The sequence below is a fragment of the Meles meles genome, chromosome 8 (assembly GCF_922984935.1).
Source record: "Meles meles chromosome 8, mMelMel3.1 paternal haplotype, whole genome shotgun sequence".
Taxonomy (NCBI): domain Eukaryota; kingdom Metazoa; phylum Chordata; class Mammalia; order Carnivora; family Mustelidae; genus Meles; species Meles meles.
This window is the reverse complement of record NC_060073.1, coordinates 108,111,440-108,125,977: the sequence shown is the minus strand read 5'-3', so window position 1 is coordinate 108,125,977 and position 14,538 is coordinate 108,111,440. Positions and strand designations below refer to the sequence as shown.

The 14,538-nt window shown below is 39.7% G+C and overlaps 1 protein-coding gene and 1 non-coding gene across 8 annotated transcripts in view; both read right to left on the bottom strand.

The window, feature by feature from the left end:
* Nucleotides 1-14,538, bottom strand: part of CADM1 (cell adhesion molecule 1) — a 335,225-nt gene that overhangs the window by 205,411 nt on the left and 115,276 nt on the right. The gene's annotated exons all lie outside the window — the stretch shown is intronic.
* On the bottom strand, nt 10,788-10,864 carry TRNAQ-UUG. The gene has a single exon. It is a non-coding gene; the product is annotated as a tRNA-Gln (tRNA).

The following is a 14,538-nucleotide window of genomic DNA, read 5'->3' as shown; positions in this document are numbered from 1 at the left end:
TCTAGCCTGTTGATGGGTGAAGTTCCATATATTGCCGTGGAGCCTCCTCAAGCAGCAAGGAAGGCCAGAGCAGAGGTGGGGTTCAGAGGCCTCAATCACAAACTGCACAAGTGACATGAAGATTCAAGTCCACAAAACACTGGATGTCCCTCATGACTGCTGATGTGGACGGAATGCGTGTCTCCCACAAAATCCACATGTTCGAGTCCTGACCCCCCAGGTTATGGTATTTAAAGATGGGGCTTTTGGGAGGGTAACTGGGGTCAGTGAGGTCACAAGGGTAAGACTCTCACGATGGAATTAGTGCCCTTTAAAGAGATACCAGAGACTTTGCCCTCTCTCTGTGCACCAAGAGGTCATGTGAACACACAGTAAGAGGGGACCCACCCACAAGCCAAGAGAAAAGGTGTCAGGATGAAGTCTACACTGCTGGCACCTTAATCTTGGACTTCCCAGTCTCCAGCATGTGCAAAATAAATTTCTGTTCTTTAAGCCACCCGGCGTGTGGTATTTGGTGACAGCGGCCCAAGCTGACTAGTACAGATGCATCTCCGACTTGGGTTTTAGAGTTTGCTGCCCTGATCCCTGTCTAACCACCTATGAAAGGAAGAGTCAGAAGCGCCCAGAGTGAATGTCCATTGTTGTCACCACACCCTGGCCATTAGATAATTCAGAATTACAGGTTATTTAACCTACAGTGAAAACTAATAAAGACTTCTGCTTCCTGCCAATATGGAGTAACCAGAAACAGAGTCACCCTTCTACTGGTGGTGGAGGGGGAGGAAGAGAGAGAAACACTGGTTTTCACTAAAGCAACAAAGGATAGTCAATTCCCGAGAGACAGAACAGATGAGGTGAGCCCTCCTACCGCCCCAAACTTACTTTCCGGACAGTTTCCAGGACACAGCCGAGAAGGGGGAGGGAAACAGGTGGCACCTGGAGAGAACAAAGCAGCTAGGATCTGCAGGACCAAAAACCAAGAAGGAGAAAGCTATATCGAGGGGAACCCCAGAGATCTGCAGAGGGACCCTCTCAAGCATTCAACAGAGCACTAATCCATGCAGGCGAGTGAACGATTACCCGGGGCTAGGGCAAAAAAACCCATCCGAAATGTTAAAGGAAACAATGAGTACCAGACACAAGTCTAGAAATAGTGTCTATTCCCACCAGACAGAATGAAAACCTCATCATTTTCATAGATCAGATTTCTGAGAAAGGTACTGCCTCAGTAATGGAAATAATTAGCCCTAGATAAAACACTGCTCCACTTCCGTTCAATAAATCTTGAAAGCAGAACCAAAAGTATCAAACTATTTCCAAGTAACATGACTTCATACCAGAATAAAACTCAAGAGCACATACAAAAATATCTAGCACCAAACAAGGAAAATTTCATGTCTAGCATCAAATCAAAGATTAGTATACATGTGAAGAAGCAGGGGGGGAAAAAAAAGACCCACATTAAGAAAACAAAACTGATCCAAATTGACACAAATGATGGAATTAACAGACAAAGAGATTAAAAGAATATAACTGTATACTACATATTCGAATTAGATACATGGAAGGTGTTGTTGTTTTTAAAGCCCAAATGGAATTTCTGGAGGTGGACTTCATGTGTGAAGTGAAAAATATGCTGAATAAGATTTAAGAGCCGAGTGGATATTCCATTTGCTTTCAGAACAAAATAAAAACAGCCCCAAATGAAACAGTGACAAGAAAGGAAATAAAAACAAAACAAAATCATTAAGCTATGGGATGACCATAGATGTGAGGAGCTCAATTATTCCAACCATAAAAACAAAGAAAACTATACCTAATTACATCATTATAAAATGGCTCAAAACTAGGTAAAAAGAAAAACTTAGAAGGGACCAGAGAAAACTGACATATTCTAGAGGAAAAACAGACAAGGATAATATTGGATTTCTCTCTAGAGATATTGCAAGTAAAAAGGTCAAGGAAAAACGTCTTTAAGCTTGTAAATAAAATATCTGTCAAACTAGACGAAGCAGGGAAATTCACTTCCAAAAACAAAAGCAAAAGAAGTTAAATACTTTAAGAAAATTGTTAAGACCTACAAAAGCTGAAAGAATTCGTTATCAATAAATCTGCATTATAAGAAATGTTTAAAAAGTTGTCAGGGATGGGGCGCCTGGGTGGCTCAGTGGATTAAGCCACTGCCTTCGGCTCAGGTCATGATCTCAGGGTCCTGGGATCGAGCCCCGCATCGGGCTCTCTGCTCCGCAGGGAACCTGCTTCCTCCTCTCTCTCTGCCTGCCTCTCTGCCTACTTGTGATCTCTCTCTGTCAAATAAATAAATAAAAAAAAAATCTTAAAAAAAAAAAGTTGTCAGGGAAAAGGGAAAGGATATTAGATGGAAATTTCTAAAAAATTTTTAGAAAAAATTTTTAGAAAAATTCTAAAATTTTTACAAAAAATTTCTAAAGAAAGAAAGTACACAAAAATGGTAACTACATAGATAAATGTATAAGAATGTTCTATTATCTAAAAGATATCTTTAAATACTTAAATTGTTTTTAAAAGCTAATGAATCAACCAAACAAAAACAAATGTGTAGTGGATTTCATAGTGTATGTAAAAATAAAATGTATGACAAAAGGAGCATATAGGCTAGAAGAGAAAAATAGAAGCATAGAATATGAGGTCCTTATACTACACAGGAAATGGTATAGAATCACTTGCAGATTGACTTTGACGAGTTAAAGATGTATACTATAAGCCCTAAAACAATCATGAAAATGTTTTTAAAAGGAGTTGTAACTAATAAACCAACAGAGGAGATAAACTGGAAGGATAAGAAGTACTTAACTCACACAAAGGGCAGAAAAAGAAAAACAGATCTAACAAACAATATGAATTAGCTTAAGTATGTCCACAACCATACTAAGAGTAAATGGTGCAGACACCCCAAATAAAAGGCAGAGACTGTCAGACTGAATATTTTTTCAAAAAACAAAGCCCCAATTTTAAACTTATATGAAAATCACTTTTAAATATGAAGATACAAATAAAAGTAAAAAGGTAGAAAAACACATATCACACTGACAGTAACATAAATACTTCCCATTAGCATTTTTCTTCTAATGTTTGATATACATCAAGTGTAAAATACTGCCAATGAATTCAGGTGATAGTCAAGAAACATGAAAACTATCCACTTGGAAGTTTATTTTTATATCTTTTACCAAATCATGACTGAACATATAATTCATTGTTACAAGTATCTCTTAGTAGGATCACAGAATATATTCTTCACAGAAATCAATGCCAGGAAAATGTCTGCATTTGATGTGAATTCACGTGCTTTCTTTAATCAGGTAAGTACTATATGAGCCAAAGTTTTCCCTTTACATCTTGGCTAACAATCAGAAAGCTCAATGCTCAACTTAGTGCCAAAGTCTAAAAATAAATCCATCCCAGGCACTTAGCAGGATCCTCACTCTCATCTTCTAATTGGTTTCCGACCTCACCTAAAATTATTTCACTTACACTGCAATACTGGAAGCTACTTTGATTTTTGTTAAGAGTTGTATTTTAGGGGTGCCTGGGTGGCTCAATCAGTTAAGCATCTGACTTTTAGTTTCAGCTCAAGGTCATGATCTCAGGATTGAGATTGAGTCCCACATCAGGCGTCAGATTCTCTCCCTCCTTCTCCCTCTGCTCCTCTCCCTGCTTGCTAAATAAATAAATAAATAAATTCTTTTAAAAAATAAGAGTTGTATTTTATAACAAAGAATATCACGAATCAAGCATAAGTATTTGCCCCACCGCCTAAAACATACGTGAATTAAATCCGAGAGGTGAGCGTCTGCTCTGAAGTTCCGTTTTATACCACTAAGTGAGAACAACAGTGGCCACTTTGCCTCCTTTTTTTTTTTTTAAGATTTTATTTATTTATTTGACAGACAGAGATCTCAAGTAGGCAGAGAGGCAGGCAGAGAGAGAGGAGGAAGCAGGCTCCCCGCTGAGCAGAGAGCAGAGAGGGACAAACCTCTAAGACAACCCAGGTGCCCCACTTTGCCTCCTTCTTGACAACATTTTATTGTCATTTATGTGAAAGTCTGCAGATTCAAAAACATAAAATAAGGATAACAGTAAATGAAGTTAAAAGATTATCAAAATTAATGGAAACATTTTTAAACCAAAATGTGATCATTTTCAGGTTAACAAAAATCAATGAAAAGTTAGATGGACCTACATGAACCCTCAGTCTATTCTAAGTCAGCAGTAAGATGACCAGGCAGATTTCAGGACTCTGAATACAGAAACAAGAACAAGGACAACACTGGCACTCTCAGGTGAGTACGGATGAAGAAGGGCATAACCCTGGGGCACCTGGGTGGCTCAGTGGGTTAGGCCTCTGCCTTCGGCTCAGGTCATGATCTCAGGGTCCTGAGATCGAGCCCCACATAGGGCTCTATGCTCAGCAGGGAGCCTGCCTACCCCCCTCTCTCTCTCTGCCTACTTGTGATCTCTTTGTCTCTGTTAAATAAATAAAATCTTTAAAAAAAAAAAAAAGAAGGGCATAACCCAAACCAGGCCTGCATTTGCCCAAGTATTAAAGATGGGTCCCCAAAGTCTTGTGAATTTGGATGTGTATTTATTATTCCTTTGATTGTCAATTAATATTTCTGCATTAGAGAAAAGAAAAAGAACATGGGTACAAGGACATAAATTGCTCTGATATTTTATCAAATGCAGCATTGCCCTTAAGCAAATCTACTCCAGTCCCAGGCATTCTGCTCAAAGCAATGAGGATTTCTCCCTCTGGCCTCAGGCAGAGCCTTAGTTGTGAGGTTCACCTGTGTTTTAGCATTCCAAGGGTCAAAAACCTGCAGTCTAGCTTTCACAAGGTCAAAAAACTATGTAGTCTTTTCTATTAGATGGAGAGAGCAGTGAGTTACACGATGAAAAAAAATATTCAGATTACGTAGGCAACTTCAATCAAGTCAGAAAAGAGGGGGTACAGCTGGATCTCTGTAACGAAATAGTTCCCAAAATAGATGAGTGGTTCCACACTTCTGGTGAACCCCTGAATCACCCATGTAACTGAAGAATACAGATACGGAGCTTTACCCACCAGGGCATGTCTGACGTAATCCCACTTTGAGAACCACCAGTGGAAGTGTCATTAGGAACGAGGATTTCTGGCATAAAAGCAAATGAGAATACAACTGCATGACTTAAGTAAATGTCTGATTTTAAGTAAAAATTATATCGACTGAATTGGAATTGGAAGAGACAAGATGAAGTCATTATACATTTTATCTTTAAGACAAGAGCAAAATTGTATTTCTGAGCTCTGTACGTTAAAAAGATCTAAAAACAATGATCTAACCCAAAGCAATAAGCATCCTCTAGTGCCCAGATTATGGTTTCTAAATAAAATTTCCCATTAAAAGGAACAAGCTCCTAGAAAAAATAGCCTATTCCAGGTCTGAGGGAAAAAAAAAAAAAACAAACGTTATAAAATGAACCTGGAACGTCTTATACTAGGAAAGAAGTATGTTAACCAAGATTCTAGAATCAGTGAAGGGCCGCAGGAACCAACATGAAGAGGCTCCTGTGGCAAGAACAGGATCATATGAGCAATAATAGAATAATAATTGTAATGGATTGAAGCATAACTATATTCAAAGCCACGATTTCAAAAGAAAACCTCTAAGACAACCTTTTAAGGATGCTAGAGAAGCAACTATTTTCAAAGTTGGTAAACAGAGGTCAAGAATGAATCCTACTTTCTTGCCCTCTATCTACTGCGCCTTGAGGATGAGGGGAAGTTGCTCTTCATGAAGAAATGGCAGAATAGGGTTATCCCCACTTTGCAGACCCTGTTCAAAGAGTGACTACAAGGAATGATCTTTGAATAGTACTTACCTCACACACAGAAAGGTACAGACGCTATGTGCCAACCTGTGAAGTATTCTTGCTTTTCATACACCCATTCCCCCACCCCCAAAAGACAGTCAATCCTGTAACAGACAAGACTTCTACTTTGATTTACAGGAGATCAAGAAATAAAGAATCATGTGAGCCAACATCTTAAGGCTAGAATAAGCCAAATCAGGTTTCAGAAAACTCTATGGAACATACAATCCAGGTTCTCCAACAAACTTTAAAGGAGACACAAAAAAGGATGGAAGGAGACATTCTAGGTTAAGAGAGACTTGACCTATTTATCACTCAGGTGTTTTTCATGGACTTTATCTGGCTCTTGATTCAAACAAACAAAAAGTTTTATAAAGATAACACAATTAGAGAATTTGAATACAGGATGGGCATTGTTGACCCTAAGGAATTATAGTTAGTTTATTTAGGTATGAAAATAGTTTTGTTTTTATTGTTGTTGTTGTTGTTTTTAGAAAGGCAGACTGCCAATTTCAATGCCTCACTTGGATGTGTCTGGAGTCTTGGACTACCCTATATTCTCCTACAAATGGACCCTGAGAGCTTGTTTGAAAGTTCTAGTAGGGAAGCGCAGCTACTCACATACTCTTGACCAAAGAATGGTCTTCCTCTACTGGGGAAGGTGGTCCTCTTCACCCAAACTGGCAGCTTCAAGAGGGACACACATGCAGCAGAGAGGGAGGAAAGGAACATGCCCAGCCAGCCACATCAGCCCAATCAACCCTGCAGATCAACGGGGTGATCAACCCTGCTGATCAACGGGGTGATAGATGTCAAAGCCAGATCGCCCTCACATCCAAAAATAGCATCTTAAAAAAAAAAAAAAGAAGAAGAAGAAGAATTAGAAGTCATCCTGCCTTTTAGAGAAACACACTGAGCTCTTCATGGATGAGATGATATGATGTCAACAATTTACTTTAGAATGATCCACTGAGGGTGAGGGGGGAAAAATGGGTGAGGTGATAGATGAAATAACGTTGGCCATGAGTTAGTTATTGAAATTGAGTGATGGGAACATGAGGGTCCAATACACTATTCCCTCTGCTCTTGTATATTTGACATTTTCCACAATAAGTTAAAATGTCACAAGCAAAAACAAAAAAATACAGGGGCACATGGGTGGCTCAGTGGGTTAAAGCCTCTACCTTTAGCTCAGGTCATGATCTCAGGGTCCTGGGATCGAGCCCTGCATTGGGCTCTCTGCTCAGCAGGGAGCCTGCCTCCCTCTCTCTCTCTGCCTGCCTCTCTGCCTGCCTGTGATCTCTGTCAAATAAATAAATAAAATATTAAAAAAAAAACAAAAGCAAAACAAAAATACAAAACTATGGCAATGATGTTCAAATCTGGACTGTTTCTGAGGACAGAAGAGTAGTAATTTGATAGGACATGAGGGAGACTTCTGGGTATTGACAAAATTCTATCTCTTGACCAGAGTGATGATTACTCGGGTGTTTATTTTGTGATAATTACTTAATTTTACATTTATATTTTGTGTTCATCTTCGACCAAAAAAATAGTTAAGATTAGTCTGTAGAAATCTAGACTATATAAACATAGGAAATATGTTGGATAGGACAAAAGTATTTAATACCTTGTAATGCATAATACGTAGTGTTTAAGAAATGTATGGACATTGATCAAAAGGCAGATGACAATGTTTTGTGAATGTTGTGTTGTGGCCTTTAGTCTTAAAGGGAACTAATCATAAGACAAACTCAGAACAGAACCAGGACATACATATTAAGTGTACAGAATATGCTAATAGCAAATACTTATGAACTACCTGTTGTGTTAGTTGAGTTACAGGATGTTTATAAAATTTTTTTTAAGAGAGAACTATAGTTAACATTTTTTTAAAAAGATTTTATTTATTTATTTGGCAGACAAAGATCACAAGTAGGCAGAGAGGCAGGCAGAGAGAGAGGAGGAAGCAGGCTTCCTGCTGAGCAGAGAGCCCGATGTGGGGCTCAATCCCAGGACCCTGAGATCATGACCCGAGCCGAAGGCAGAGGCTTTAACCCACTGAGCCACCCAGGTGCCCCTGTTTGTAAATTTTTTAACTCTTCTTTCAAATAAAATATCCTTTCAACTTCTACTCACAATGTTAATTACATTCATTTTGACTGAGCTACTAGCCGGTATTCATTTATTGACATGTTGTATAGTACAAAGATGAAATTACTATATTGTACATATGTGAAAGCAAAGCAAATAAACAGGTAATTTATATTGAAAAAGCCAAAGTGAGTTGAGGGGCCATGTTGCTAAACGGTTGGAAGCAAGATCTTTGGTACCAGTCATTCAGAAATCCTTGCTTACCTACAGGTTCTAGAATAATAAGTACTTTCTCTGTTTGTCCCTTAGTTTCCACATTTGTCAGTAGCGTAGTAGTATTACCACTTCTGGTTACTCTGAGGAACCAAGTAAGATAGAACTTTTAGTGCATTGCCCAGCATACGCTCCCTGTTCATTAAAATTACAGTGTATTTACCACTGTTGGAAAGGACTGCCCTCCTAAAGGGATGAAAGAAAAGATCTCCTTCAGCACTTTCAGAACACCTCTCTAAAAAGAAACGTAATGAAGAAAACTGCAAACTATAGGATGCTACTGAAACACAGGTTCTGGGGGAGGGAGGGAAGCATGTTTTATTTCAAATAAAACAAAACAATCAAGATGGCTACGACCCAGCACAACAGGATGGCTAAGAATGCAAAAGCAAGATACTAGAAAAGTTAAAAATCAAAACCTAATTGTTGGAATGGTTTCAAGCTGAAAAATTAAAACTGCTCGTAGACTTGAAAGCTGACAAGGCAAGGCGGATTTAGAAGAAATTATTCAACAGTCATAAACCACTGGTTGAGAGAACAAGGTCAGGCAGTACAAAACCCAAGGGAAACGCACCTGAAGCAGACAGCCATGAAAAGTACATTAGCTCTCATCGGAAGCAGGTACCACTTACCTGAGAATGAAGAAATCGTGCCAGTCACCGGGGATCCCTTCAGGTAATTCCAGGTGACACGGGTGGCCGTGGTCTCTCTCGGAGGCTCCAAAGCCTCTCGGAGCCCATAGGACTTTTAAGGTACTTAAGCATGTGGTCTATTTTGACAACAGCATGTTTTATAAGTCATTTGTCATCACCAAACTTTAGACAAGGTTAATGAAAGTTCTGTCACTTTAATGTCTAGCTGGCTTTAAATTACAAATGTCATGCGCCATGACTAAAGAAAGGGCACTGCGATAATACCATAAACCATCATCTCCAGGGACATACAGGTAATTGCATAGCTCATTAAAAAACTGTTTTAATTATTAATTGACCGTGTCAGAGTTGTCCTTTGAAGTCAATTTTAATTTTTTTTTTCCTTGCAAGCATTATGATTTCAAGCTGACCTACAGAACTTTGTGTACCACCTAAGAAACTGCCAGCAGAGGTTGCCCAGAAAGCTCTCTGATACTTAGAACGACTTTCCAACGCGTTTGCAAATGATCGGCTTATGGAGGGGAAGGAAACAGACAAACATTTTTGGAGACATCTGGTGTATTCCATTCACTTTACAGAGACCGTGCAACAACAAAGAGGTGAATGAAGAAAGTGCAGCGGAAAAGCGAGCACTTGTCTTTTTTAAGTTTTCTTCCACGAGGATGCCGAACAATGACCGATCGAGTACTTTTGCAGGAGACCACAGGGTAATCTGATCAGGGCTGAGCTGAACTCGCGAACGGCACAGCTCGATAAGTTTCTCATTTAATAAGTAATTCAATAAATAAGCTGCCTGCAATCTTCAGAGCCGAACGGTCCTCAATCACAATGGGCAATAATAATTCATATACCTCAATCTATCCTTCGAGTTCCCTGTTCAAGAGAGAAACCTGCAGTCTCGCTTTTCTTTTTTTTTAATGAATCCAGGAGGCGTCTTCCAGAAAGACAAGAGTATGTCCATTCCTGCAAGAGATGCCAATGGCATCTAGAATTAAATGACTAATTCTATATTTATAAAGAGACAAGCATCCATAATGTCAAATGACAGAGTCCTCTCCGATTTATTAGAAGATTGAACTTTCACTGTAGGAGAAAAGAATTTCTCAAGATCTGGATCTTATAAATTAATCTAGTCCCTCTTGCAAACCATTTTAAAAAGACAATGCCAACCTTAAGTTTGAATGATTCATGGTCTCGTAAAAATCTGGGGTGAACGGGTCTTAAAGCAAGTTTCTGGAACAAGAATCCACCTACAACCTAACCCAAAAATTGGAGACTGGTATTAGCTGGTTAGGGGACAGTCACAAAGCCAAGCAAACTCAGCCTCGTTCCATCGACACAAACACTGACAGCAAGTCTGTCCACCAGGTTTGCAGGGCCAAGAAGTTACAACACAAACCTAGCATCAATTTATGGGCTCTGCTGTTGTTAATGACCACGCGCGGAGAGTAACCCCAGGAAACTGACAGCACCCTCAGAACTAACAGATCAGCTCCCAGAATGTGAAAATGAGGCAAGTTGTTTGCACTGCACTGTCTTCACTTCGAGAATTAAACAGCAACTACCAACGGATAGCAGAAATTCTCCTCATTGGAGGCTGCACCCTGATTTTCCTTTGCCACATCAAGTGGAGATGAGCAAACAGAAGGATAGAAAGCAGCCACGGAAAACTGAGCAAAGACACAGAGTGAACCCTCTAAGAAAATAAATATACAAATATGTAACTAAAATAAAAATATACTGGAAATGGAATGTGATGGCATGGGGGTCAGCAAACTAAGGTTCATGAATAAAAGACAACCCACAGTCCACTATTCTGTGGACGTGAGGTAAGAATTATCCCTTCCCCCACCACCCCTTTTTAAGTAAGCTCTATGCCCAGCATGAGACTTGAACTCATGACCCTGTGATCCAAAGTCACAAGAGCTCTACTGACTAAGCCAGCCAAGGGCCCCTCATTTTCCCATTTTTAAATCAATGGGGAAAAACATTTGTTTCAAGACTAATAGATCACAACTCATGAAAGTTATAGAAAATTCAAATTTCAGTGCCCATAAATAAAGTTTTATTGGCACACAGCCTTGCTAGTTCGTTTACATACTGTGTGTGGCAGCTTTGGGGCGCCGCAGCGGCAGAGTTGAGGGGTTGTGAAAGGCGCCGTATGGTCCGCGAAGCCTAACATATTGACTAACTTGCCCTTTGCAGAAAATCTTTGCCCACCTCATGAGAATGAAAACTCCTAGCCTTTGACAGCATATCCAAGTGAGCTCGCCCCAGCTCCATTCCTCCAAGCAATCCTGATATTTAATAATTTACAGGTTTCCCCCACAAAGAGGAGATTTCACAATGAATGATAAATCTCTCCTGCTAGACGGTACAGCAGGAGTGTCTCCAAATTGATTATAAAATTCTGTCTCTGGTATACACATATAAGTGCAATACAATGTACAATATTCTAATTAAATTGAAGAATGGCTGCACAAGCCATGTTTCTATTAGCCAGGTCTTATTTGATTTAGCAGCAGTAATGAATGCTGAATCAGGTTAGGGTCGTTGGGCTTATCTGGCTTTGCCAATCTACTGAAATTAGGGTAATAAAACTGAAAATATGTAATATTGAAGACATTTAAAAAGAAAACTCGTTTATCTTCAATTAAAATATTCACAATACTGACAATAAACGTATTACTACTCCTCCCTCCAGAAAGGTTAGATTGGAGAAAATAGCACATCATGGAAGGATTCGGTCTGGCACGGGGTCGGTGGAGTTCCATTCTAGGAGACCAAAAATAGCCTGCGTGTCTTGTGATACCAACGTTTCACACATTTGTGGGGGGAAAAAAAACAACAGGCAGAATACAGAAGCTTAAAATATTCTCTGACAAACTGCTGCACTAGATTTTTGTCTTCATTGTAAAACTCAGATTCTGTGTGTGGACTAGGGAAAGAGTGGTGACTCAGTTCCCTGAAACGAGCACAGCTTGTTGTGGGCCCACTGCACTATGTGCTTGTCTGAGTCATAGGAAAACTATGTGGTCACCATCCCTGATCAACTTCAGCTCGGGAGCCTAAAACTAAAAATGACGACTCATTTTAGTTTCTCAATTTTATGAGTTGATGGACATAAACACACAGAAATCAGCTCGGTACTGAAACTACCCATCATCTTGGTGTGTTATAAAATACAGTATTTTTAATAATATTTGTTTCAGGCACCAATTAACTTTATGAGAAAGTAACGAGAGAGCAGCCTCTTCCTCCCCTTCAGTGTAGACCGTACAGTGAAATCAACAGATAGAGGCCAAATCGATGGGGGTGAAAATAACCGATTTGCAGATGCACCAGTTCCAACATGGATTCCTGTGGTTCAACAGCCCCATCCCATTCAGAACCGGAACAGCCTGATGGCGCTCAGAAAGGGAAACCTCCAGCTCTGCCATTTCCCCATTGCCCTTAATTTAGAATATGTAATATGAATATGGCAAGTAAGTCAGACAGGAAACCAAGAGGAGTACAAGCTAGAAAAAGAAATACAAAATGCTCAGTTAGCAGCTAAAGAGAAGTTTCACAAAACCACACTGGATCTGATGCCCATATTAAGCCAGGCACATCCCTCACATGTCAGTTTCGATTTTTGTCTGCAAAGCGCTACTGTGTGCTAGCTTCAAAACATTACACCATCCACCAGCGTAAGCGATCCCGGTAAACACGGGCCATACCATCGTTGAATGAAGAGAGAACCCTAATGATTATCTGAAATGGCAACCAAATGACTTAAGGGGAAATATAAAATGTTTTCTGAGTTTATCAAAAGGCAAATAGTAATTTTAAAGCTTTTTTTTTTTTCTCTTTTCCACCACCAAAAAAAAGTTAAGTAAGCAGGCATCAGACTACATTGCAACCTTTAAGTACTAGGAAACTAGTCTGGGAATACTGGTTACCAGAAGCTCTCTCAGTTTTGTAACAGTTACCCGAGTAGTGAGACTGCATAACTGGAGGTAATCAAGCAAAGGTTTAGGTGACCACACGTGTGCTGAGAAAGGGATCCAAGCACCGGTCTTGGGTAAGAATGGGGAATTGGATAGGACTGTCTCTAAGCTCCATCCCCAAAGTGTTGCAGTGATTCGGGCCAAAAGAAATAAAGGATTACACACAGAGAGACCAGCGTGAACTTAAGTGAGGAACTTAATTGCTTTATATTTTTAACTAATGAAACTTCTAAAGCATCAAGGAAGTGTGGAGAGGCTCCCCTTGGCACAAGCCCTTTGAAAAGGAAGGTAGTAACTTTCAGAGTCATGCAAACTACAATTCCAGAGGAAAATCACAAACTATAAATACCACTCAGGAAACCCTTTCAATCCACGGAGGAGTAACAATGGGAAAGCAGAGGACACACGAGGTCCATTCATTAATCACTGGGAGTCAGCAACATGTAGCAAAGACAGACTTTGGAATCTGAGGGGCCTGGTTCCTATCTCAGTTCTGATTTTCACTAAGCCATTTGACCTTGGGAGTGTCACCAAGCCTGTTCTCTCATTTGCAAAACGGGGACATCTTTTTTTTTTTTTTAAGATTTTATTTATTTGACAGAGAGAGATTACAAGTAGGCAGAGAGGCAGGCAGAGAGAGAGGGGGAAGCAGGCTCCCCGCTGAGCAGACAGCCCAACGCGGGGCTCGATCCCAGGACCCTGAGATCATGACCTGAGCTGAAGAAGACAGAGGCTTAACCCATTGAGCCACCCCAGGTGCCCCCAAAATGGGAACATCTAGTGCAGTGGGTTGTTAAAAAGATTAAATGGGAAAACCTATATGAAGTATTGCAAACATTACTTGACACACCAAGTATGCAATAACCCTGTTTTCTGCCCTACACAATTAAATACTCACTGAATTTGAGAATGTGTAAGGCAATGCTAAGACACCGGTTCTCAAGTGTGCTACGCGGATCCATCTTAAGTGGTACAGAAATAAAACATTTTCGGTTTTAACATTTGAGATTTTAACTTAAACATATTAAAAGAAAACAAAGCCCACACAAACCTGTAATTTCATGGCAAATACTGATGAGGTTGGATTTAGAAAATAAAAGTCAACTTAGAAAGAAATATCATGTAAATAATAATATTGGCAATATAAAGATAGGGCCTAAAGTCCTACAAGGAAGGAAACACTGTTTTAGAAATATACTTACATAAGAAAGGGTTTCTGCCCCAAACAAGTTTACGGTGTAAGGGCTGGGTGGTCACAAGGGAGCAAACACATAGGAAGTGCCCACGTATTTCAAGTTCAGAGCCAGTCAGTTAGAATGGTGTTAAAAGTCCCTCTCTTCTGGGCTCTTTTAACATGTATCACATATAAAAGCTCTTTAAAAATAAATGAGTCGAACAATTGTCATGCTGAGTTGCAACAGAAGCTGATTTGGAAGTCCCCATGTAGTAGCATGGTAGGGATTTGGATAGTAAATCTTCTCTTTGAATTATCCAGGAAATCATTTCCTTACCTCTATCCTCCTCATACAACACTAAGGAAACAAAGGTTTCTGCAGGTTTAACAGCCAAATCACTCAAGACCCTTGGAACAAAACAGGGAACAATCCACTTAAAACTCTTTAAGATACAAGAACACT